Source organism: Oryctolagus cuniculus, chromosome X (genome assembly GCF_051225735.1).
Source record: "Oryctolagus cuniculus isolate XC-2025 breed Fujian yellow rabbit chromosome X, ASM5122573v1, whole genome shotgun sequence".
NCBI lineage: Eukaryota > Metazoa > Chordata > Mammalia > Lagomorpha > Leporidae > Oryctolagus > Oryctolagus cuniculus.
The window spans coordinates 47,115,811-47,141,544 of record NC_142888.1 but is presented as its reverse complement, the minus strand read 5'-3'; the positions used below and the strand labels follow the sequence as shown (position 1 = coordinate 47,141,544).

The window sequence follows — 25,734 nt, the reverse complement described above, 5'->3', positions numbered from 1 at the left end:
CCAAATGCAAATTAGTATAAACCTCCACAATGTATACCATCAAGCTCAATTTCAATAGTCTTATTTGTGATGCAAAACCACACCACTCACCTGAACTCTCATGGAAATGTGTGGTATATGTAAAGTTTTTTGTGACTGTTTTCTGTTTTGTAGAAATCAAGAGGAAGGCAAAGAACCCTCCAGGAATATAGAGAGCTTCAAATGTAGAACAGGAAAATGGAAATCAACAGTCACAAATTCAGGCCAGAAGTGGCCATGAAAACTTAAATTCCCTGCAAGACACTGGAATCTAGAGAAGGGTAACGGATTGCCATAGAAGAACATAGAACTATGGTTGCATCCTTCCTGTCTAGCTCTTAAACACCAGAAGTATAGATATAAACTTCCTCTTTGACTTGTAGACCATGTTAACCCTTTGCTGCCTATTCACATGTTGGTTGCTATTTGTTCTCTGGTATCTTGATATTTGTTTTGTCAGTATATGCCTTAAAAGTTGGATCAACACATATTTGGTTGTGTTGTTGTTTTCATTGTTTTGCACAAAGCCCAGCAGACCACCATGCGCAATTCAAAAACTAATCAGTGTTGTTTGGTGGTAATCTTCTGTTATAGACTATGGAAACAGCCATCTACTCATATTTCCAAGCATTTATTGAACTTTCTTCATGCCAGACAATTAGATTTGGTGTATTTATGGCATATTTAACTATAATTTTCTATTTCCTTCTTCTACTGCAACAAATTTCAATCTTGTCAATGATGAATTATATAGGTATATATTCTAGTTTGTCTTTAATATGGAATTTCAGCACAATGTGATGATTTTTACCACATTTGCATTTAAATTTTCACTTGAACACTTCCAGAGGTATTTACCAAAAGTAGCTCTTAGACACAATACAATAAAATCTTAGTAATTTTGTTTGTTAATTTTTTAATGATTTTTTTAAAAGGTAGAGTTATAGAGAGAAAAGGAGAGACACAGAGATCTTCCATCTGCTGGTTCATTTCCCAAATGGCTGCAATGGTCAGGGCTGAGACAGGCCAAAGCCAGGTGCCAGGAGTTTCATTGTGAACTCCCACGTAGGTTTAGGAGACCTGGGCATCCTCCGATGCCTTCCTAGGTGCATTAGTAGGGAGCTGGATCAGAAGATGAGCTGCCAGAACTCTATCAAGTACTGATATGGGATGGTGGCATCCCAGGCAATGGCTTTATCTGCTATGCCACAACAACCCCTGGTTCTGTTAATTTTAAAGGTGCTTTTTTTGTGGTGACTCAAGATGATAATGATAAGTAGCAAATTATGTGGACAACACAAATTTGAGAAGGCCAGCAGTCATTCTGGATGACAGAACCAGTATATTCTTCAAAGATTAGAGGTATGGACTAATTTTAACAATAAAATAAACTTTATTTGAATATTACATGGGTTACTAAAATCATAACATGTCTATGACCATTCCACCCTGATCTCAGAAACTAAAATCATAACAGAAAATATAGAAGACGTGAATCAAAAGTAACAGAAATTTTAAAAAAATGCTTTAGGGGGTGGGGAAGTTATTTAATTATCCATGTCAAAAGTAATGAAGATGAAAAAATAAAAAACAATTAGTGTAGCTCTAAACTGTATTAATATAAGTATAGTATTCAACTGTGCAATCTATATTTTAAGAAGGATAAAGAATCAAGTATGTGAAACAAGCCAGACACAGAAAGAGAACTGCTGTGTTTTCTCCCATATATATGGGAACTAATTTTTTTAAGAAGTACCCTCAATTTGAATACAGAATGTTGAATACCAGAGGCTGAGATGGGTGGGAGAGATCAAAGAAGTTTGGTTTAAAAATAAGGGAGAAGCTGGCACTGTGGCATAGAAGGTAAAGCTGCAACCTACAGTGCAGGCAGCCCATATGTGTGCCGGTTCAAGTCCTGGCTGCTGTCATCGCAGGCAGTAGCTTTACCAGCTATACCACAATGTCAGCCCCATTAATGTTTTACGTAACATGTTTTGAAAATTGGTCCACGTCAATTCACATAAAACTTCTTAAATTTTTTTCATGGACGCATGTATTTTATTGCTATGAATATCCCATTAGTTAATTAGAAGTAGGTAGTTCTTGAAGTGTGTAGAATGTGGATAAGACATGAACACAGGACAACTCTACCTAGCTTTGCCATTTGTAGTTGTGGTAATTTTGACAATTAAGACCACTACAGAGCTTTACTGCTTTGTGAGAACTTGGTATTCAGCACCTTTTCCTCTTCCTAACATCCTGGTGAAGTAGGCCTTACTCCTGATATCTGTTTGCTGAAGTGACAGTTGAAGCTGATATACAAAATCAGTTCATTAAAGGATTAAAACAAAAATCCAGAAACTTGGTAAACAGACACCATCATGAGGCTATCTGGAGAAAGTAGAAATATAGTCAGAAGACATAGAAAAGGAATGGCTCTAAAAGTGGTGAGAAAAGCAAAGAAACTTCCTGTCATAGGGTCACAGCCATGTAGTATTTCTGTTGTCCTTAGCCCCTTATAGTTTACAAAGTGCTTTCCAATTGGAAAATCAAATTCACCCTCAAAGAAGACAACTTTGGTTCATGCTTTGCTCACAATGTAATAGAAAAATATATTAGGGGAAGGAGGGCTGGAGGTTTCTGAATTATTTGTAATACCTCTGTTATGTTCTAGCATCCGTATTAGGAACTCTTTGATCACTTCTGTGAGGTAAACACCGCACCCTAGTTTTACAGAGAAGATTGAAACTTAGGGAGGTTAAATGACTTGCCTAAGGTGACACAGATGATAAAGTAGACAGGATTGGAAATCCGATTTCTGTTTGTTTTTGTTTTTCTTGATTCCAAAGCTTCATACGCTTCCCACTGCATCACAACATCATCCGAAAGGGATATCATGGGAAGTGAAAACATATCATGAGAAGCTTACACAAGTGAAACCTCACTTATTCTTGGAGAAGGGAAAATAAGATGATAAAGCCATAGGAAAAATGAGAGAGGTTCAGGTGACTAAGCACAGACTGAATTCGACTTTGAAGTTTGGCATTTTCTTTTTTTTTATTTATTTGACAGAGTTAGTCAGAGAGAGAGAGAGAGAGGTCTTCCTTCTGCTGGTTCACCCCCCAAATGGCCGATCCGAAGCCAGGAGCCAGGTGCTTCTTCCTGGTCTCCCATGTAAATGCAGGCCCCAAGCACTTGGGCCATCCTCCACTGCCCTCCCGGACCACAGCAAAGAGCTGGACTGGAAGAGGAGCAACCAGGACTAGAACCCGGTGCCCATATGGGATGCTGGCGCCGTAGGCGGAGGATTAACCAAGTGAGCCACCGCGCCAGCTCCCGAACTTTGGCATTTTCAAGGGCTGCTGTATATCACAGCCTTTAGTAGGCAGGCAGCATGGCTGGGAGAGGGACAGCAGGTCCAAGCATACCATCTCAAAGGAGAAATTCCAAGGGCATTCTATTAGACAATTTGAGGGCTGAAGTTATGCTCTTTTTAGCTTCATCCTTTTCAAAGTGCATAATGAAGTGCCTGGCACATGATAAGTGCTTAGTAATTTAAGGATATTTTGGTTCAGCTGGAGGATGGAAGAATAAGAATTTGAGGTTTTTTCCCCTTCTCTTCCCTCTTCCATTAATTTTGTGTGGAGTCAGTCTTTGTCAACATCGTCTCCATTCGCATCATCTCTGCAATAGTCCTACTTCCCTTGTTCTAGCAAACACAATGAAACCCCCCCCCCCCACCCCCAGGGAGTCAAGGGTTCTGCAACTTGTACTACATCAGCTGTAGAAACACTGTAAAGCCAACTTTACCACTCTGAATGCAGACGCTGGAGGCACAGGAAACCCACACAGCTAAAGTGCAGTTTCCAAGCCAGTCCCAAGTGCCTTGGAGCTGCTCTAGGCACAAATCTTACTCCAAACTTAGACAACATTTATTTTCCTTGTGGAAAAGTAGCCCAGTTTAGGCAGGAAGGAGTTTGGTTGCTTGGGCCCAAAGTAAGCAAACATTATAAACAGGGGCAGGCATGAAGTATCTGTTTCTCACTTCAGAGGACCAGAGATGTGAGCAGGTCCTCAGTTGGAGAGCAGGGGGTATGCTGCCTTTGTCAGCTAAACCCTGTCAGTTCGTGATCTAGGGACATGGTAGTCTTACCAAAGGCTCTCCTGGGGCTCCTTTTAATAAATCTGGATTAACCGAGCTGGTCAACTGCCTGACATTGTGTTATTCACTGTGGTGGAGAAGCTGAGAGGGTAAAGATACTATACCTTAGGGAGCTCACATCAAGGAGTGTATAAGAGTCAAATTATGGCTGAGTTTAGGAAAAGAATGACTGAGGGGACAGGGAAGGACATCAGGGACTCCTGCAAGAGGTGGTATTTGACCTTGATCTTTTTTCTAAGAGGCATTTATTAATACATTAGATCCTTGGGATCACAGAAAATGCATGATAATTACTGCAACGCTGTTTATAAATTTCAGGAAATAACTGCAAGGAGAGGAGATACTCACGAATACATGGGCATTGTTCACTGCAGGCAGAAGTGACTAGCCTCAGGTGGCCTAGGTCTGTGCAGAACAGGGAATAGTTTTCATTTTTGGAGGACTGATTGGGCTGCAACTGTCTCCTTTGGTCTGAGAGCACCCTTGGCCAAATGGTTAATGCTTAAGAGAGGCCATGGGGAAGAGAATTCTATTTTCCAGACTAAGTACACATAAACTTATCAATCATGTGAAGAGCTTTAGGAAGTTATACACCATCTGGTTCAACTTTTCACTTGGCAGGTGACAAAATAAATAGAGGCTGTGGGAGGGAAACAGAATTGCCCAAGGTAACACAGCAACTCTGGATCAGAACCAGCACTAGAACCCAAGTCTTCTGAATCTTGGGCAAGTAGACCTTCAGGCTTGGAGATTCTATGATGAACACTTTAAGAATCATATTATTAGCGATTTTTTATGACAATATTCTAACAGGATCCTACTATGTAGACAAATGATATAGCATATTGGTTGAGAGCACACATCCTGAAGCCGAGTTGTTTGGATTTGAATCCTCACGCTATCACTTTCTATCTCAACTTTGAATGTTGTCATCAGGATTAAGTGAATTAATATTTGCAAGTTGCTTAGAGCTGTGTCTGACACACTAAAATACTATGTAAATATCTAATAAGTGAATATATTTATGTAACTTTCCTTTGGCCACTATTGCTACCATTTAGGGGGTAAGTTCAGAAGGAAATCAGAGAAGTTCTGCCTCATCTCTGCTCCCAACAACTTCTGCCTTTATTCTTTTTTTTAAAAAAATTATTATTTATTTATTTGAAAGTCAGAGTTACACACACACTCAGAGTGGGGGGGGGCGGTCTTCCATCCGCCAGTTCACTCTCCAGATGGCTGCAACTGCGGGAGCTATGCTGATCTGAAGCCAGGAGCCAGGAGCTTCTTCCAGGTTTCCCACGCAGGTACAGGGGCCCAAGAACTTGGGCCATCTTCCACTGTTTTCCCAGGTCACAGAAGAGAGCTGGATTGGAAGTGGAGCAGCCAGGACTCCAACTGGTGCCCATATGGGATGCCAGCACTGTAGGTGGCAGCCTTACCCACTACTCCACAGCACTGGTCCCTGCCTTTATTCTTGAATAAAGATGAACATAACTCAGGGTGCTGGAGCTGCAGGTACCCTTACAAACCCATTCAGTCTCTCCTTGTTCCGAGAATGAAAAGGTGGTATCATAGAGGCCCAAGGCAAAAAGCTTTCTATTAAAGTGTCCAAGGTTCATATTTCAGTTCTTCTATATTCTGATTGACTTCTCTGGGCCTTGGTTTCCTCATTTATAGAAAGGAGGATTTAAAATAGTGCTCCTCTCATAGTGTGTTCTCAGGATTACATGCTAGAATGCACGTAATAAAGAACTTAGCTCATACCTGCCCTATAAGTATCTTTCAGTAAATTGTAGCTTCTATCATTTTTTATAATTTATACTATGCTCAAGGTTATATAGTGGCCTGGCTACAGAGTTGACTCACAAACACATGCCTTCTAATTCCTGGTGCAAATGTATTTATCCCGAGGACTACCCCAGGTCACATATACAGAATTCTTCCCTGGTGACTCATTTTCTGGCTGAAGGCGGAGAAGGCTGTTCTCAGTGTCTACTTAGATGATTATTGTCATGGTCCCACTCTGACAGGAAACACGAAGAGGGTTTCTTAATCCATCTATTAAACTTCAGCTCCTAATAATTTTCATTTACAAAGTTTTGCATTCTTTGTAAAGCCCCTTTGTCTCCATGCTCTCATATGAATTTTAAAATCTAGTCTGTGGGATGGCCAGGGACAGGTACTCCTACTTAACAAATCAGAAACAAAGTCTCAGAGAAACCGAGTGATTTGCCGAAGGTCACACAGTACGGCTGATTCAAATTTAGATCTTTTGATTCTATTTCAGTGTTATTTCCCAAACAGGACCCTCCCTAAATCTTCCAAGTTTAAACGAAGACTCAAATATGGCGCTTAGCCGATCGGGTTGGCCTGGGAATGTGTGTATAAGGAAATGGAGTTTGTTGGAGAAAAGAACTGGGATTCTGGTCTGGACCTTGATGTGAGGAAGATTTAAACTAGCTGTGTAGATAGGAACCAAACCAAAAAAGCCAAGTTAATTAATTTTATTTCTATTTTGTGCAGAGCAAAGAGGACTGGGGTGAAGAGAGCAGTATGCAATATAGCTCTGCGGAACAGAAGATTCAGGCTATGAACAGTGTCAAATCTTGGAGAAGCTTCAAATGATTCCCGACCCTTTAAGGAGGCTATAGATGGGTGCTTGGGATCTTTTGTGTGACACTGCAAAAGCACTATCTCCTTCCTATCTCAGCCTCTGCTTTCTCAGCTGTAGGAACAGCACCCTCACATTTGTATCTACACATAGTTATTGTATCAGTGCTGGGAGCTCAGTGGTCCTGGCTTCAGTGGTTGGGTTTAGCTGGTGCCTCTAAATGATTAAGATACTTAGAAAGATTAAGAACAAGAAGAAGCCCCTACTCATTTATTTGACAGAGACTTCAAAGCCTAAACAAGTCAGGTCTCCTTTCTTACAAAGGTCTTCTTGTCAAATGGTGCCTATCTCTAACAGATCAGGACATAAAAAATAATAATCGGCACATTGGAAGATGTTTCCTCTTGTGCAAGCATGGTTTTGTCACATACCAGGCTTCTACTTCCTCAGAAGAAACCACTTCTTGGAGTGGAGTTCTTACTTGGTGGTTCATGTTCCATCTGATGGTGAGCATGAAGCTCCATATGCAGGAAGGAAAGCCTGAGTGTTGGCTTTAGCCTGACATTCACACAGAATTCAGGCAGTCCCCAGTGTCTTGGCCTGGCCATACCAGGCAAAGGCAATCTATTGGGACACATTTGCTGACTTCATATGAATTACTGCTTCATAATAAATACATAAGAACAGGAGGGCTCAGCTGATCTTTTAATGACAGCCTTAAGGTTTTCCGCACACCTTCATTATCCTTCTTTTCAGCATAAACTCTTGATTATAACTCTGCCAAAGGGTTGACAGAATCAGGAAGAGCCGATCTTTCTAACATCCTTCCTTACAGTGCTCAGTCAAGGATGGGAATAATCATCCCACTGAGGCCTACTAGAAAGATAGCACTTGTTCTGAATCTTCCAAATTGCCTTGTTATTTTGTCAGATATATGTTGCTGTTATTAATAGGTAAAGTTGCTCAAAATTCTTCAGAAAGGTATCTGTATAATGGTTTCAACTGACTGATGAGAAAAGAGTTCTGATGGATCATGATTCTAACCTCAATTCCCTGCATCAACTGGCTAGTCTTAGACTTCTGACCCCATTATTTATTCCAGATCAAAAATTATATGCTCTACCATGGGCAAAGTCAATAATAAAAGGCTTAAATATCTAGGTCTCTCAATGTTTTTAGCTCCCATTTTCATAGAAACACACCGTGGCTTTTTCCAAGTAGTGACTACAAAATATGTTCTGGAGGATCTCTGTGTAGGAAGGGACAATTGTTCTAACATCCTGAATTCTGATTTGGGGGGAATTGTCTCTATAATTTTAACTGTTCATCCTGGGATATTCTCAGCTGAAATACGAAAGATGTCCAGGCTTCTATCCTTAAAAAGTCACTTTTCCTATTATCAGAGAAAAGGAGTGGCGATGAGTAATTGGGGAATCCTTTCAAGAGAGAAGAATAGAAAAAAATCCAATAACAGAGGAATGGATAAAAAACACGGAAGGGTGAGCATGTGATGCAGCCAGCATCTACACCCCATATCAGAGTGCCTGGTTCTAGTCTCAGCTCTGATTCTGATTCCAATTCCTGCTAATGCACCTGCCACCCACATGGGAGACCTGGATTGAGTCCCCAGCTCCTGCCTCAACCTGGCCCCATCCTCTCTGTTGTGGGCATTTGGGAAGTAAACCAGTGAATTGAAAATTTCTCCCTCTCTCTCTTTCTCAAATGAAAATTAAACTTTATACTTATCTCTTTAAAAAATAAAATGTGATATATATATATGCACATATACGCAATGGGTTATAATTCTGTCATAAAAAGAATGAAATCCTGTCACTTGTCACAATATGGATGGACATGAAGGATATATTGTTAAGAAAAATGAACCAACACATCAGAAAGATCATCCACCCAGACCAAGTGGGATTTATCCCTGGTATGCAGGGATGGTTCAATGTGCGCAAAACAATCAATGTGATACACCACATTAACAGACTGCAGAAGAAAAACCCTATGATTATCTCAGTAGACGCCGAGAAAGCATTTGATAAAATACAACACCCGTTCATGATGAAAACTCTAAGCCAACTGGGTATGGAAGGAACATTCCTCAATACAATCAAAGCAATCTATGAAAAACTCGCAGCCAACATCCTATTGAATGGGGAAAAGCTGGAAGCATTTCCACTGAGATCTGGTACCAGGCAGGGATGCCCACTCTCACCACTGCTATTCAATATAGTTCTGGAAGTTCTAGCCAGAGCTATTAGGCAAGAAAAAGAAATTAAAGGGATACAAATTGGGAAGGAAGAACTCAAACTATCCCTCTTTGCAGATGATATGATTCTTTATTTAGGGGACCCAAAGAACTCTACTAAGAGACTATTGGAACTCATAGAAGAGTTTGGCAAAGTAGCAGGGTATAAAATCAATGCACAAAAATCAACAGCCTTTGTATACACAGACAATGCCATGGCTGAGGAAGAACTTCTAAGATCAATCCCATTCACAATAGCTACAAAAACAATCAAATACCTTGGAATAAACTTAAACAAGGACGTTCAAGATCTCTACGATGAAAATTACAAAACCTTAAAGAAAGAAATAGAAGAGGATACCAAGAAATGGAAAAATCTTCCATGCTCATGGATTGGAAGAATCAACATCATCAAAATGTCCATTCTCCCAAAAGCAATTTATAGATTCAATGCAATACCAATCAAGATACCGAAGACCTTCTTCTCAGATCTCGAAAAAATGATGCTGAAATTTATATGGAGGCACAAGAGACCTCAAATAGCTATAGCAATCTTGTACAACAAAAACAAAGGCGGAGGCATCACAATACCAGATTTCAGGACATACTACAGGGCAGTTGTAATCAAAACATCATGGTACTGGTACAGAAACAGATGGATAGACCAATGGAACAGAATTGAAACACCAGAAATCAACCCAAACATCTACAGCCAACTTATATTTGATCAAGGATCTAAAACCAATTCCTGGAGTAAGGATAGTCTATTCAATAAATGGTGCTAGGAAAACTGGATTTCCACGTGCAGAAGCATGAAGCAAGACCCCTACCTTACACCTTACACAAAAATCCACTCAACATGGATAAAAGACCTAAATCTACGACCTGACACCATCAAGCTATTAGAGAACATTGGAGAAACCCTTCAAGATATTGGCACAGGCAAAGAATTTCTGGAAAAGACCCGGGAGGCACAGGCAGTCAAAGCCAAAATCAACTATTGGGATTGCATCAAATTGAGAAGTTTCTGTACTGCAAAAGAAACAGTCAGGAGAGTGAAGAGACAACCGACAGAATGGGAAAAAATATTTGCAAACTATGCAACAGATAAAGGGTTAATAACCAGACTCTACAAAGAGATCAAGAAACACCAAAACAACAAAACCAATAACCCACTTAAGAGATAGGCCAAGGACCTCAATAGACATTTTTCAAAAGAGGAAATCCAAATGGCCAACAGACACATGAAAAAATGTTCAAGGTCACTAGCAATCAGGGAAATGCAAATCAAAACCACAATGAGGTTTCACCTCACCCTGGTTAGAATGGCTCACATACAGAAATCTACCAACAACAGATGCTGGTGAGGATGTGGGGAAAAAGGGACACTAACCACTGTTGCTGGGAATGCAAACTGGTCAAGCCACTATGGAAGTCAGTCTGGAGATTCCTCAGAAACATGAATACAACCCTACCGTTCGACCCAGCTATCCCACTCCTTGGAATTTACCCAAAGGAATTTAAATTGGCAAACAAAAAAGCGTTCTGCACCCTAATATTTATTGCAGCACAATTAACAATAGCCAAGACCTGGAACCAACCTAAATGCCCATCAATGGTAGACTGGATAAAGAAATTATGGGATATGTACTCTTTAGAATACTATACCGCAGTAAGAAACAACGAAATCCAGTCATTTGCAACAAAATGGAGGAATCTGGAACACATCATGCTGAGTGAAATAAGCCAGTCCCAAAGGGACAAATACCATATGTTCTCCCTGATCGGTGACAACTGACTGAACACCAAAAAGGAAACCTGTTGAAGTGAAATGGACACTATGAGAAATGGTGACTTGATCAGCATAGCCCTGTTAATGAACAACTTAATACATTATCCCTCTTAGTAGTTTTTTTTGTCTGTTCTACTTAATATGACTGGTTTAATTCTGTAATTAATACACAGTTATTCTTAAGTGTTGAAATTTAACTGAAATGTGATACCTGTTAAACATAAGAGTGGGAATAAGAGAGGGAAGAGATGTACAATTTGGGACATGCTCAAGCTGACTTGCCCCAAATGGTAGAGTTAGAAACATATCAGGGGACTCCAATTCAATCCCATCAAGGTGGCATGTACCAATGCCATCTCACTATTCCAAGTGATCAATTTCAGTTCACAATTGATCATAATGAAAGGACTAAGAGTCAAAGGGAGCACATAAACAAGTCTAGTACCTGCTAATACTAACCGATAGAATAAATAAAGGGGAGAGTGATCCAACATGGGAAGCGAGATACTCAGCAGACTCACAGAATGGCGGATGTCCTAAACAGCACTCTGGCCTCAGAATCAGCCCTAAAGGCATTCCGATCTGGCTGAAAAGCCCATGAGAGTATTTCAGGCATGGAAAGCCAAGACACTCTGGAAAAAAAAAAAAAAAAAAAAAAAAAAAAAAAAACCTAAATGAAAGATCTCTGTGAGTGAGATCCCAGTGGAAAGAATAGGTCTTCAAAGGAGGTACCTTTCTCTGAAGGGAGGAGAGAACCTCCACTTTGACTATGACCTTGTCTAAACAAGATAAGAGTCGGAGAACTCAAGGGGCTTCCATAGCCTTGGAAACTCATGACTGGTGCATAGGGAGATTACCGATGCCATAAACAGGAGTGTCAATTTGTAAAGTCAACAACAGGAGTCACTGTGCATTTACTCCTCATGTAGGATCTCTGTCCTTAATGTGCTGTACATTGAGACTTAATGCTATAACGAGTACTCAAACAGTATATTTCACTTTGTGTTTCTATGGGGGTGCAAACTGTTGAAATCTTTACTTAATGTACACTAAACTGATCTTCTGTAAAAAAAAAAAAAGAAAAAAAAAGAAATTATCAATTCCCAACTTGACTCTCACTGGGATTAAACATGACAATAGGTCTGATCTGATTTCATCATCATTTAAAAAATCATCTATTATTTTTCACTTTATGTTTCTGTGTGGGAGCAAACTGTTGAAATCTTTACTTAATGTGTGCTAAAGTGATCTTCTGTATATAAAGAGAATTGAAAATGAAAAAAAAAAGAAAAATGAACCAGACACAGAAAGATATATATCATATGATCTCACTCATATGTGGAATCTAAAAAATTATGACTATGTAGGAGAAGAGTGTTGAATAGTGCCTAATAGAGCCCATACAGGGGAGGGGGAGATGGGCAGAGGCTGATTAATGGGTACAAAATTACAAATGGATAGAAGGAGTAAATGCTGGTGTTCTAATTGCACCATTGGGTGGCCATAGTTAACAATAATGTATTTTATATCCAAAATGACACATTTTTGAATGCTCTTGCCGTAATAAATTAATGAATGTACCATGTGACAGGCATGTTATTTACCCTTTTTCATTCACTACATGATGTATACATGTATAAAATCATTAAAAAATGAAAAGAAGTAACAAAGAATCTGCCTTCGCAACTTCTCAGGACATGAGAACAGGAAGGTCACATGATTGCTCTGAATCACTCTGTGACTCATTCATCGTTATATTCCAAGTACATAGAACAGTCCCTGGCACATAGTAGGTGTTTATGAAATATTTATTGAGTAAATGAATGCTTAAATATTTTTCAGTATTGCTCCTGCCAAGGACAAAAAAATTATTATTTTTTTATTTCCTCTGAGTACACCGTTGAGTGTCCTCAACGGTTCATTTGCCAAATCAGTCTCTTTTGCGATCTCATGGATAGAGATGAAAACAGACTTGCACAGGCCATAATGGAGTCCAACTCAGAAATAATTCAGCTAACTCATTAGGTCATTTTTATGTCTAAATTTCTCAACAGTGAGAAAAAAACTTGACATTTCTAATTCAATTTTCACTTTATTTTTAAGGAAAGATTTATATCTTTATTTTGAAATTCAGAGTTACAGAGAGAGAAGGAGAGACAGAAAGATCTTCCATCTGCTAGTTCAATCCCCAGATGGCCTCAGTGGCAGCACTAAGCCCTGCTGAGGCCAGTATCCAGGAGCTTCATCCAGATCCCCCACGTGGGTGGCAAGGGCCAAACACGAGGGCCATCTTCTGCTGCTTTTCCCAGGGCGTTAGTAGAGAGCTAGATCAGAAGTGGAGCAGCTGGGTCATGAACTGGCACCCATATGGGATGCCAGCTTTGTAGACAGCGGCTTAACCTGCCATGCCACAATGTTGGCCACAATTTCCACTTTCTTTGTTTCTTCTTGAAATATGAAAGAGAAAGAAAATACCCTTAAAATTGAATTAGTCTTGAAGTTTTGCCAAAGTATCCCACATTCACCAGATTTCCCTCTCAAACATGAATAATCCGGTCTTGGAATATCCTCAATTAACTGACCAAATCATGTAGTGATCCAAAAATTCTAAGAAGAGTTGATTTCACAGAATGATAGCATGTCAAAGTTGGAAAAGACCTCAGGCATGGCAAAGCTTACTTCTTTGTTTTAGAAGTAGGGACAATGGGACCTAGAGAGTGGCAAATATAGTAAGTGTTGTCTGTTTACTTCTAGCCTAGTTTTCCTCCACACCTCCCACATGAAATGATTTTCCAGTGTTGGTCAATCTTACATAAGACTCCCATAGCCAAGTCCATAGGGTTATAGAATGCAAGTTTCTGAATTGGAAACAACTCATGGGAAGGAAATAAAGGATCTGTGTCACATTTAAGAAGATTATTGCACTCAAAGGATAGGTTCATTTTGCCCAGTATGTGCTGCTGATGTGTTCCTACAGGAGAGCCAGAACCTTCAATCTGTCTCCTTTCTCGACTAAGGTGAGCCATGTGTGCCAGGGCATGTTTTCACTACACCCTCTCCTACGCATTTTGTCAGAGCACAGGCTAAGTGCATATTAGTGTAGCTACACAGAGAATCCAGGGCTCAGAGTTCCTACACTGGGAAGAAATGAGGTCAAGCTAAAAAGAAATCAGGCTGTGGGGGGAGAAGACTTATAATGACAAATTACAAAAAAATCTTTAATGTACTGAACTTATAGGGTTCACATTTCTGATCTTGGTTGGTCTTTTTCAAGTTACTTAATCTCTTTCATCTCAGTTTTCTCATCTGTAAAGTGGGAATAATTAGGGGCCAGCATTGTGGTACAGCAGGTAAAGCCACCACCTGCAATACCAGCTTCCCATATGGGCACTGACTCATGTCCCAGATGCTCCACCGCTAATGAGCCTAGGAAAAAACAGCAGAAGATGGTCCAAGTGTTTGGGTCCTTGCCACTCATGTAGGAGACCTAGATGATACTCTTGGCTTAGACCTGGCCAAGCCCTGGCCATGGTAGCCATCTGTGGAGTGAACAAACGGGTGGAAGATCTCTCTCACTCTCTGTCTCTGTCAGTCTCCCTGTCTTTATCTCTCCCTGTAACTCTTTCAAATAAATAAATAAATAAATAAATAAATAAAATTTTAAATAGAAAAAAGGGGGATAATTATATCTAGTTCCAGTATCTTAATGGAACTATGAGAGTTGTTAAAGTAATATCATGCAAAGACTCTATCTAGACCTTTTCAATTCATTGCATCAAGTAACTACAGTAGATGGTATCACTGCCTTTATTCAGATGAATGTAGAAAAGTAGAGCATGGAATGGTTAAGAAGTAATTGTGAGATTCTATTAAATTAAAAAAAACTAGTCTAAAGTATTTTGGTTTCAAGCACGCTAGTCTTCATTATAAACTAATAATCAGTAGTGAAGCATTTAAAAAAATCCTGATGCTTAGGTTTTAACTCCAATCTGAGGTTCTGAATTAAATGGATAGGGGAGTATCCGTTGAACTAGGAAAGCTTTAAATAATCCCTGGAAGGTTGTTATGATCAGCTAAGTTTGGAAACCACTGATTTGATCCAGTAAACCGATCAAAGTAGTGAGGTGTAGTAGAAAGATTCCAAGCTCTGGCTTCAAGTGGACTAAATTCAAGTCTTGACCTAGAGTAAATCACTTCCATTCTCAGAGACTTCATTTTCCCATCTACATATAACAGAACAAGAGGTAGGTAGTTATCTACCTCTTGAGGTTACCAAAAGGATTAAAGGAGAGATGAAGGCAATAACTCACCACAAGTAGCAGACATTTAAACGTGCTTTAATGTGAAGCAGAGACTTTAAAGTGGAGTTTAGCTATCACAAGGCTATAGCATTCCTCACACAGAAGAATTGTATCTAAGAAGCTATAGAGACCTCAATAACCAGAGTTCATAGATGGACCTCCAGTAATGTGATCAGGCTAACCTCCATTTCTTTCAATAGCCTTACCGACTGGATCTTACACAACTTTAGCTCGAACACAGTACAAGAAGATTTCCTGCTTAAACTCAATGTGGTGACTTAGCTTCAGCATCTACTTGTAGTTGATATTTTTTCATATGTTCTAGTTCAAATACAAGAGTCAGAGAGAGAATGTGAATGGTGCAATTCATCTTTTTCTGTGACAAAGCAAACAGGTCATAGGTTACAGATCAGCTTATAGATAGGTTGTCCTTAGGTCAGATTCAGTCAAGATGAGATCATTTGGTGCAAAACATGGAGCCTAGGATTTAGGGACAGCTTATCTTGGAAGGAGATATGGTTTTATTCAGGGACCATAACATAGGACTGGCATGACTTTGCAGATATGAGCTGGGGTTTGGCAGTGGATGTGTACTGATTAGGTAATGACACGGTGTCTCTGCTTGGACAGTAGTGTAAGTTACCTTCCTCTGGGAAGTAGCAAGGCTACCTATTTCCTGGACATGGAATAACCACCCATTTTTCTGGGATGTCTCAATCAGCAGCAGTAGTGATGAGGAGGATGTCTACCTAGAGGAATCTGATTTTCTGACTGCATTGAATAATAACCCACTGATGTTTAAAACAATTTACTGGGGCCGGCATTGTGGCGCAGTGGGTTAATTCCCTGGCCTGAAGCGCCGGCATCTCATATGGGAGCCGGTTTGAGACCCAGCTGCTCCACTTCCGATCCAACTCCCTGCTATGGCCTGGGAAAGCAGTAGAAGATGGCTCAAGTCTTCGGGCCCCTGCACCAGTGTGGGAGACCCGGAAGAAGCTCCTGGCTCCTGGCTTTGGATCGGCACAGCTCTGGCCATTGAGACCAATTGGGGAGTGAACCATCAGATGGAAGACCTCTCTCTTTCTCTCTTTGCCTCTCCTCTCTCTGTGTAACTCTGACTTTCAAATAAAAATAAATAAATCTTTAAAAAAAGACAATTTACTTCCATTATCATGTCTGAGCTTAGAAACAGCCTGGTGAGAAGGGTGAATTTTACCCTTTTACAATTTGAAGAAGAAGAAAACAAAAACCAAACCAAGACAAATCAAAACAAACATGCAAACAAAAAAATTGGTACAAAAAAAGAAGCAGCATCTCATTGGGACAAATTAGGAGTCAAACCTGGATTGTTTTCCTGTCTATTCCATCATCTTCCCATTACCTTGATCTCGTTCATTGTCAATTCAAGAAGCTGCAATGAATTATGCCACTTCCCATTTATCTGTAGAGAAACTAGGGCATAAGAAGACAACTGGATTGGATTTGTACTGAGGAATTCAGTTCAGGTAGAGAGTTAAGCATGTTTTGGGGAAAATCCCCACTTTCACTAGATTTATTATAAGACACATCAGGTATCCCTGGAGTATCTTTTAAATGCAGATGTGTGGGTTCTATGATTCGGTAGTTCTGGGAAGAGGCAGGAATCTGCACTTTAATAAGTTTCTGAGTAACGCTGGTGCTGCTGGTACAGATGTTATACTTTTAAAATTGCCATTATAAATAAAATGTTTGTTTAAATAATCAGCTATTTCATTAAATTTTCAGACACAAGCCACTAGGGTAGTGTAGGTAAAGAAATATTCAATTTCAATGTCCCAGGGAGTTTGTCTGAAAAGCAACTTATGGTATAGTCTGCCTTCATCTCCTCCATGGGTCTTCAAAAAGGCAGTGGTGGGTATATAAGCCTTGAAGTCAGAATGGTACAACTTCCTAGGTATGTAACCTCAAGAAAGTCATATGGTCTCTATGAGCCTCAGTTTCTTCATGTATAAAATCATAACATGAATCACAAGAATAGGGTGCTGTGAAGAGCATGTAAACCAACACATGCAAAAGCCCTTTGAAGACTAGATTTTTTGTTGGTTGAAAGACATTTTTTAAAAAGAGTAGCAACCTTCTAATGAACTGCCTCTCCTTCTTGGCATTTTAAGACCGCTTGGATGCCTGGTCTTTTGTTGCAAAATGTGGCAGGCAGACAGGTCTGCAAGTGGCTGTAAAGAAGCCAACCTGGATCTGAAGATGTTTATTCGCCCCTATTGACACTGGCAAAAATTCAGGTCCCTCATGTTCTTAGCCCTGGATCTTTTTAATCTGATACCTTCAACAGCCAAGCTACTCTCATTCCCAGAGCCTGAGAAATGCAGTTATTGCAACCCTTTCTTCATCCATAGAGAATTGGGTCTTTGGTGGAAGTTGGATCTTCCTTAAGAGGCAGACAGAAGATAACTTTTATGACTGTGCCAAATTGTTCCCTGTAGAGGGTACAGTAGTGAAAAGGCTACCAAACTAGGAGTCAGGAAAGCTGGATCTTAGAGCATGTTCTGAAAATTGCTAACTGAACTGATTTATAAAAAAAAAAAATCCTCCCACTCTCTAGGCTTCAATATTGTCTGTAACATTAGGTGGGCAAATTGAAAGGCCCTCAAAGTTTGAATTCTAAGGTCAGAAAGACAGCAGACTTGCTCCTAGCATTGGCTCTATGTCTGGAGTCACCAGGTGACATTAGGGCATCACTTATTATCTCTGAACATTATTTTTTTTATCTATAACCTTGGAAATAATTAAAACACCACGCCTTGGTTTCCTTCCAATGTTTGTGGTAAGTGTTAAATATATACTATGCAAAATTTCTCTGGTTGTCCAACAAGAGAGTATTCAAAATATGTAAAGAATTCATACAACTCAATAAAAAAACACAAAGTAAAAATTGAGCAAAAGACTTGGAATGGCATTTTTCCAAAGAGGATATATAAGTGGTCAATAAGCTCATGAAAAAATGCTCAATATCACCAATCACTAGGGAACCTCGTACCCATAAGGATGGCTACTATAAACACACACACACACACACACACACAGAAAGAGAGAGAGAGAGAGAGAGAGAGAGAGAGAGAGAGAGAGAATTATATGTGTTAGCAAGCATTTGGAGAAATTAAACCATTTGAGCATTATTGATAGGGTTGTAAAACGATGCAGATATTATGGAAAGCATTAATTCCACAAGAACTGAAAAACAGAGGGGCCAGCATTGTGGTAGAGGAGGTTAAGCCATCTCTTGCAATGCTGGCATCCCGTTTGGGAGCACCAGCTCCACATCCATTCCCGCTCCTTGCTCATGTGCCTGGGAAAGTTGCAGAAAATGGCCTAGGTACTTGGGCCCCTGCCACCCACATGGGAGACTCAGATGGAATTCTGGGCTTCTCACTTCTGCTTGTCACAGCCCTGGAAGTTGTGGCTATTTGTGGAGTGAACCAGTGTATGGAATATTTCTTTCTGTCTCTGTCTCTGTCTGTCCTTCTGCCTTTCAAAGAAATAAAATAAATCTATTTAAAAAATAGAGTTACTATGAGATCCATAAACTCTTTCTGGATATGTACTTCAAATAATTGGGAGCAGACTGTCAGAGATATTTATATACCTATTCATGGTGACATTATTCTCAACAACTAAAAGGGGGAAAAACAAAACGCCCACTGACATATAAATGGATAAACAAAATGTAATATGTACACACAATGGAATATTATTAGGTCTTAGAAAGGGAGGAAATTCTGATACATGTTAGAAAACATCAATGAAACTTGAGGGTATTATTCTAAGTGAAATAAGTCAGAAAAAAGAATTACAGTATGATTTCACTCCTATGAGGATTTTGGAGTAGTCAAATTCACCAGGGATGGGTGTTTATTAATAGAGCTTCAGTTTTACAAAATGAAAGAGTTCTAGAGATGGACGGTGGTGATGTACTTAACAACATATAGTAAAAATTATTAAGTTGGTAACTTCTGTGTTATGTGCACTTTACCACAGTTAAAAATACTACACTTCTTTGAAAACTGAAAAGTACTCCACAACTATGAGAATATAATTTGGATTTCAAGTTGCAACATTTGTACATTTTTGGAAATGCAGATTACATTCACTATTTAAAATTTTAAGTGTGATTGACTTAGAAAAGAACCTGTACATATTTAATGTAACTGTGATGAGTTTAAACATTTTGCCCATGAAATCATGACCATGAGCTATGTCATAAACATATCTACCACATCTAAGGTTTCCTTCCTCCCTCTTTTTCTGTAACAAGAACACTTAACATATTTTTTAAAATTTAAAACGCAAAATACAGCATTGTTAACCATATGCACTATGTTTTCTAGTAGATCACTAGGACTTATTCATCTTGCACAGCTTAGATTATGTACCATTCACCATCATCTCCCTTTTTCCTCCAGCCCTCAACCTGGACACTATCAATTAATTCATTGTTTCTTGGAGATTGATCATTTCAAATTCCTCATATAACAATTATGCACCATTTGTTCTTCTGTGTCTAGCTTAGCTTATTTGACATAATGTTCTCCAAATTCATCAATGTTGTTACAAATTGCAAGATTTCCAGTTTTTTGGCTTAATTTTATACACACACATATACACACATATAGATATATACAGATAGATATAGGTCATGTTTTCTTTATTCATTCATCCATCAGTGGGTATTTAGGTTGATTCCAAGTCTTTGCTATTGGCTGAAATGAACATGAGAGTGCAGGCATCACCTCAATCTACCGCATTAATTTCTTTTGTGGCTGATATTTTACAGGATTTCGCATCTCTGCTATGAGAAATATCTGTCTTCAATCTTCCTTTATTGTAATGTCTTTAATTTATGATATTAGGATTACTAGCATCACAGAAAAGTTGGGAAGTGTTACATCTGCTTCTGTTTTCTATAGAGAATTGGTATCTTTCCTCCTTAAGCATTTGGTAGAATGTAGCAGGGAGCTCAACTAAACCTGACAATTTTTGTTTTGGGAAGCAATTAATTATTAACAATTTCTTCAGTGGATTTATGCCTATTAATATTTTATTTCTCCTGTGTGAGTTTTGACAAGTTGTACCTTTCAAGGAATTTGTCTATTTCATATATGTTAGCAAATGTGTGCAGAGCTATGTTCATAATATTAATTCTATGCTTTTTCTTAATGTCCCTTCTTTTCCATAATTTTGGTTTCTCTCTTTTGTTCTTAATCTGGCTAGAATTTTTTCAATTGTATTGATTGTGTCAAAGAATCAGCTTTGAGTTGTTTCTCTATTAATTTTCTGTTTTATTTTTTTATTTTTTTATTTTTTTTATTTTTATTTTTTGACAGGCAGAGTGCACAGTGAGAGAGAGAGACAGAGAGAAAGGTCTTCCTTTTGCCGTTGGTTCACCCTCCAATGGCCGCCGCGGCCGGTGCGCTGCGGCTTGCGCACCGCGCTGATCCAATGGCAGGAGCCAGGAGCCAGGTGCTTTTCCTGGTCTCCCCATGGGGTGCAGGGCCCAAGCACTTGGGCCATCCTCCACTGCACTCCTGGGCCACAGCAGAGAGCTGGCCTGGAAGAGGGGCAACCGGGACAGAATCCGGCGCCCCGACCGGGACTAGAACCCGGTGTGCCGGCGCCGCTAGGCGGAGGATTAGCCTAGTGAGCCGCGGCGCCGGCCAATTTTCTGTTTTCAATTTCTTTAATTTCTCCTCCAACATTTTCTTTTCTTTAATGTTATCATGGTGTAACTTTCTACATCTTTTAATCTACTGGTGCCTTTATATATAAGGGTATTTCTTATAACAACATATAGTGAGTTATTTTTCTTTTTGGAGTTATGGGTGGGGGGAGGGAGATATCTTCCATCTGCTGGCTCACTTCCCAAAGTGGCTGCAATGACCAAGGCTGAGATAGGCTGAAGCCAGGATCAGGAGCTTCATCTAAGTCTTTCACATGGGTGGCAGGGACTCAAAGACTTGTACCATCCTACACTACTTTCCCAGGTAATTAGCTGGGAGCTGGTTGGGAAGTAGAGCAGCTGGAACACAAACCAGAGCCCATATACGATGCCAATGTCATAGGCACTGGCTTTACCTGCCATGCCACAATGCCAGCCCCATGAGTCTTGTCATTTTATCCAAGCAGAGTCTTTGTTAATTACTTCATGTATTTATATTTTTTGAAGATTTATTTATGTATTTGAGGTCGATTCAGAGAGAGAAAGAGAGAGAGAGAGAAAGAGAGATCTACCACTTCCCAAATAGTTGCAGTGGCAGGGACTGGGCCAGGCTAAAGCCAGGAGCCTGGAACTCCATCCTGGTCTCCCACATGTGTGGCAGTGGCCCAAGCACTTGGGTCATCTTTTGCTGCTCTCCCATGTGCATTATTTGGGAGCTGCATCAGAAGTGGAGCTGCCAGGAATTAAACTGGTGTTTATAAGGGATACTGGCATCACAGGCAGTGTCTCAACCCACTGCAGCACAACTCAGGCCCCTACTTCTTGCATTTAGACTATTAACATTCTAAATGATTATTTACATTACCGGACTAACATTTACCTTTTCATTGCTTTTTACCTACTTATTGCCCCCTTTTTACCTTTTACTCCATGCTCTCTGGTTTTAATCAACTGTTTTATGTAATTCTATTCTCTCTTTTCTTTTAACATGTCAGCTATACTACTTTTTTTTTTTTACTTCTTTAATGATTGTCCTAAAATTTGCACCATACTTTTACGACTAAACCAAATCCACTTTAAAATGATACTACATTAGCACACAGGGCTGTCTTATAATGAAGTATTCCCAACTTCTCTGTCATGTCTTTTATAACATTGCTACTGTTCATTTCATTTATCTATAGACTATAACAAAAATATATTAGGGGAAGATGTCTGGTACAGCTGTGAAGATGCTGTGTGGGATGACTATGTCTCATATCAGAGTGCCTGGTTCCAGTTCCAGTGCCAGCTACTTTGACTTTGTTCCAGCATCCTATTAATGAACACCCTGGGAAACAGAAGATGATGACAAAAGTACTTAAGTCCTTGCTATCAATGTGGGAAGACTTGGATTGAATTCTAGGGTCCTGAATTTGATCTGGTCCAGCCCTGGTTATTGCAGGTATCTGCGAAGTGAAACGGGGATAGAAGATTCTCTCTCTTTTTCTGTATCTGTCTCTGTGCCTTTCAAAGAAAATGAAAATAAATTAATTAAAAAGGACATTATTGCTATTATTATTTTTAACAAACGTTTATGTTAGATCAATTAAGAGTAGCATTAAGAAGAGTTTATCTTAACTTATTCCTCTTGACTATTTTCCCTTTCTTTGTGCAGATTGAATTTTCAGTCTTTATAATGTTTCTTCTGTCAGAAGACCGTTTTTTTTTTTTTTTAACATTTCTTGCAAGGCAGGTTTACTGGCAAAATATTCAGTTAATTTTTGTTTGTCATGGAAAGATTTATTTCTCCATAACTTTTGAAGGATAATTTCATTGTATACATAATTTTATTTTGATACTTTTTTTCTTTTGTCACTCAAATATTTTCTCCATTCTTTTTTTTGCTCATATTATTTGAAATGAGGAGTCTGATGTAATTATTAATCTTTCTCCTATGTAGGTAAGGTGTTTCTTACCTAGAAGGCTTTCTTTGGATACTAACTCTTTGACTATTATTTTCTTAAGTTTGAATATCAATAGCTAAGCACTGATTTTTATGGTTAGTTATCCTGTTTGATGTTCTCTGAGTGTCTTGGATCTGTAGCTTTGTGGTTTTTTTTTTTTTTTTTTTTTTTTTGACAGGCAGAGTGGACAGTGAGAGAGAGAGAGAGAGAGAAAGGTTTTCCTTTACCGCTGGTTCACCCTCCAATGGCCGCTGCGGCCGGCACGCTGCGGCTGGCACACCGCGCTCATCTGAAGCCAGGAGACAGGTGCTTCTCCTGGTCTCCCATGCAGGTGCAGGGCCCAAGGACTTGGGCCATCCTCCACTGCACTCCCGGACCACAGCAGAGAGCTGGCCTGGAAGAGGGGCAACTGTGACAGAATCCGGCGTCCAAACTGGGACTAGAACCCTGTGTGCTGGCGCTGCAGGCAGAGGATTAGCCTATTGAGCCACGGTGCCGGCCAGATCTGTAGCTTTGTGTTAGTCAGTAATTTTGGAAAATTCTCAGCCACTTTTGCTCCAATCATTTCCTGTATTCATTTATGCCTCCTTGTATTTCCATTAATTGTATGTTATACTTTTTGTAATTATTAGAGTTCTTGGATATTCCGGTTTTTAAAGATTTATTTATTTAAAAATCCGAGTTACATGGGGAGAAGGAGAGGCAGAGAGAGAGAGAGAGAGAGAAGAGAAGAGAAGAGAAGAGAAGAGAAGAGAAGAGAAGCGGAGAGGAGAGGAGAGGAGAGGAGAGGAGAGGTCTTCCATCCCATGGATCACTCCCCAGTTGGCTGCAAAGGCCAGAGCTGCACCAATCCGAAGCCAGGTGCTTCTTCCGGATCTCCCACGCAGGTGCAAGGGCCCAAGGACTTGGGTCATCTTCTACTGCTATCCCAGGCCATAGCAAAGAGCTGGATTGGAAGAAGAGCAGCAGGGACTTGAACCGGCGCCCAAATGGGATGGTGGCACTGCAGGTGGCAGTTTTACTCGCTTTGCCACAGCGCTGGCCCCCGATATTCTGTTTTATAATTTTTATTCTTTTTTGTCTATGTATTTCAGTTCTGGAAGTTCTTATTAACATTTTTTCAAGCCCCCTGGTGATTTCCTAAGCTGTATTAAGTCTATGAATGAACTCATGAAAGACATTATTTATTTTTTAAATTGTATTTCATTGTATTTTGAAAAGGAGTGAGTGTAAAAGTGAGAAGAAATATAAAGAGGTGGAGAAATAGAGAGAGAGAAAAAGAGAGAGAGAGAGAGAATTTTCCATCCCCTGATTCACTCCCGAAATACTCTATGCACGAGGTGGGACTGGGCTAGGCTGAAGCTGCAGAATGCAGTCTAGTTATTCCATGTGACAGGGACTAAAATACTTGAGACATCACCTGCTCCCTCTCAGAGTGTGTATTAGTAGAAAGCTGGACTCAGAAGTAGAGCTAGACTTGATCCTAGGTACTTTGATATGGGATGTGGATATCCCAAGTGGTATAACTGCTGTACCAAATGTCCACCCCAGCATTATTTATATTACAGTTTTTTCTATAACGTTTCTTTCTCATTCTTCCTCAAAAAATTCATCTTGCTGCTTGTATTACCCATCTATTCTTACAAATTGTCTACGTTTTCTATTACAACCCTTAGTATTTAATCCTCATTATTTTATATTTCTAGTTTGATATATCCCACCTCTCTTAATATCCAAGTGCATTTCTGATGATTTCTCTGTCTCTTCAAACTGTGGGCTTCTTGGAGTTTATTTTTAATATGTCATAATTTTTGTTAAGATCTATATGTCATTTACTGCATAAACAGGGTTGAGGGAAATAGGCCATCAATATGAAGCACCATAATTTCTTTTTCTGGCTAAGAAGTTTGGCTATGTTTACCACTTGCTGTAGTTAACTGTAAGTTTCAGAGGCTAAATTTTCCATTGATAACCTTGTTTTTTGTTTCCTTTGTTGTCCTTGAGTTTCCTTAGATATTTCTTATTATGTAAGTTTTTAGACATAGAAGTCAATCAGTTTTAAACCACTGTTTTTACAGTAGTACGAACAATGTGGTAGTAAGGTGTGGGAGGAAAGAAAGGACTCTGTGATTCTATAAGAATACTTCAGCCTTTTATTGAACTGTGACTCCAAGCTGTGACTTTTGCAAGTGCTTCTCAGTCCTTCCTCCTCCTCAGATGGGTTAGGAAGGCTAGATGAAGTACATAGTTGGCTATGTACCTTCTCTGTGGTGAAAGACTAGAGAGGGTTGGGGTTGCGTTTTCCTTTCCATCTACATGGAAAGCTGTAGCATGCCAGAGTTGAATATTTACCTTGTGATAATTCAGTTTAGCTCTGGTACAATTTTTTTTTTTGAGAAAGTCCCAAAACAGAATGCTCTAGGTTTTGTTCAAAATGGCTATTTTTTCTTCTCTTCCTGTTAAAAGAAAAAAGGGTTTTCTTAACTGTGAGAATCTGGTAGGGCTTGTGGAGGAAAAATTAATGAAAGGGAAGAGACCTTGTAAGAATGGGCCTCCTAGAGTTTTGAACTTTCAAGCTTGTCCTCATGAGCTTCCAGGAAATGTACAGAATGTGCGGATTAGGGTTTCCTACCCAGTATCTGTTCTCATGGATGTTTATGCTCCTGAGCTTTCTCTCTGATAAGCTGTGATTCTTTGTATCTTCCCGCCTGTATCTTAGATTTTGAGTGCAGAGGTTTTCTCAATGTCCTTAATTCTCTGATGGACTAAAGATTTTGGTTAGCATTCTTTCTTGATGAGAGTTGGGGTGATAACTGCCTAGCTTATTTCTACAACTAGACTTGGTCAGCTATATTCTTGTGTAAGAGATAGGAGCTATAGTTGAGTACGTATATATAGTGAGTTTTGGCTTCTTCCAAAACCAAGGTGACCTTAAACTGCATT

At 39.5% G+C, this 25,734-nt stretch overlaps 2 long non-coding RNA genes across 3 annotated transcripts in view; one reads left to right on the top strand and one right to left on the bottom strand.

Annotated features, from left to right (window-relative positions):
* Nucleotides 1-859, top strand: part of LOC149119630 (uncharacterized) — a 45,491-nt gene extending 44,632 nt beyond the window's left edge. The window contains exon 3 of the long non-coding RNA XR_016227753.1: nucleotides 154-859. This is a non-coding gene — a long non-coding RNA (uncharacterized LOC149119630). The remainder of the gene's footprint in view (nucleotides 1-153) is intronic.
* LOC138847731 (uncharacterized) overlaps nucleotides 1-25,734 on the bottom strand; it is a 143,819-nt gene that overhangs the window by 84,673 nt on the left and 33,412 nt on the right. The window lies entirely within an intron of this gene.